Raw genomic sequence first — 1,459 nt, 5'->3', positions numbered from 1 at the left:
GCTATAATATTACTATTAGGATGGGATGCTTTTCTCTATGTTGTTCTGGGAAAATAGGTGGTGACCTGCAGGTTTGAGGTGTGCAAGAGCTCTGAAGTCTGGACGCCTTTCATTTAATTTGCCTTTTCTCACACACTAGAGTCACTGAGGTTTTTTGTGTTTCCAGTGTTTGCTCAGTCCATCTTTGCTTCTCCTACACTCTTGGCTGCTCCTGCAATTCTATGTGAGACTTTCTTTTGCTTCATTTCTTTCTTGAAAGCCAATCCATATTTTCACTTAAAATAGCCCCCTTTTCTTAAATTAATTCTTTCTCACATTATGTCATATCATAGCAGTATCAGGGAGATCAGTGTTGAAAGTTCCATGTTTATGAGCTGTCTTGAGCCTGTGGATCTATTTTGGAGGCAAGTACTATGTTCTAAAATATTTTCTTTGACTCTGTTCTTGGGTAGGAACAGTATTTTAAATCTTTTATTTCAATTTGAAAGACATACATCTTCTGCTAACTACTAACATCTTCCTCCTAAAACTTTTTTGCAACTTCACTTAACAAGCCTATCTCCATGATAACATTATGTTTGCCAACCCTAACACATACAACCACTTTTACCATGCAGTACATTCTAGAACCAATAAGGGCTTTGTGTGTGTGTATGTGTGTGTGTGTGTGTGTGTGTGTGTGTGTGTGTGTAAGGTAGGTAGTATTATTATTCCAACTTTACCAAAAGGAAATTGAGGGTTTGAGAAGTTATGCGATTCTCTAAAATTACTTAGCTAGTATGAGAGAGAGTCAAGATTCAAGAGTTAAATCCACTTTTCATCTCATCAAAACTATTGTTGTAGCCATTCACTGCAACATGCATAGATGAGCTAATAATAAGCATGATACTATGGGGAAAGGTTTAAAATGCAGTTTGGATCTTGTTAATTCATATTAGACATTTTTGTAGTGTAAGGATCATCTCTATCCTTTGCTCTTTTTTTTGTTTATTTATTTTTGTGTTTTTTTGTTTGTTTGCTTTTTACTTCCAATGAGAGGGCCCATATTTGGTGAGCAAGATAAAATTATCACTTGATCAATCAGAGAATCATTATGCCATTTTTAAAAGAGATTTAAACACTGTTTTATGAGTTTCAGGTTTACAGAGCAACATAGCTATATTTTTTTATTTCTATCTATGGAAAAGCAGAATGATGTTTCATAAGTATCAGTAAACTCCCTACTGTTGGAGGTTTTGACATTTATACCCCAATCTTACCTCAGTGTTGTAGAAGAACATTGAAAATATCTGAACTATCTACTCTGAAATAACTCAAAGTAGGTACAGCTGCCCCACTGATTTTGCATGAATTATAGCCATCACTAAAAATGTTTATGCAATATAGATGCTTACCTGTGTGCTGGGAGAGCAGGAACAGTCAATTAGGAACAGTGAGTCTGAACTCAGAATATCAGCTG

Source organism: Hipposideros armiger, unplaced genomic scaffold, assembly GCF_001890085.2.
Source record: "Hipposideros armiger isolate ML-2016 unplaced genomic scaffold, ASM189008v1 scaffold_253, whole genome shotgun sequence".
In the NCBI taxonomy this organism is placed as follows: domain Eukaryota; kingdom Metazoa; phylum Chordata; class Mammalia; order Chiroptera; family Hipposideridae; genus Hipposideros; species Hipposideros armiger.
The sequence above is the reverse complement of the archived record's forward strand: the minus strand, read 5'-3'. Positions refer to the sequence as shown.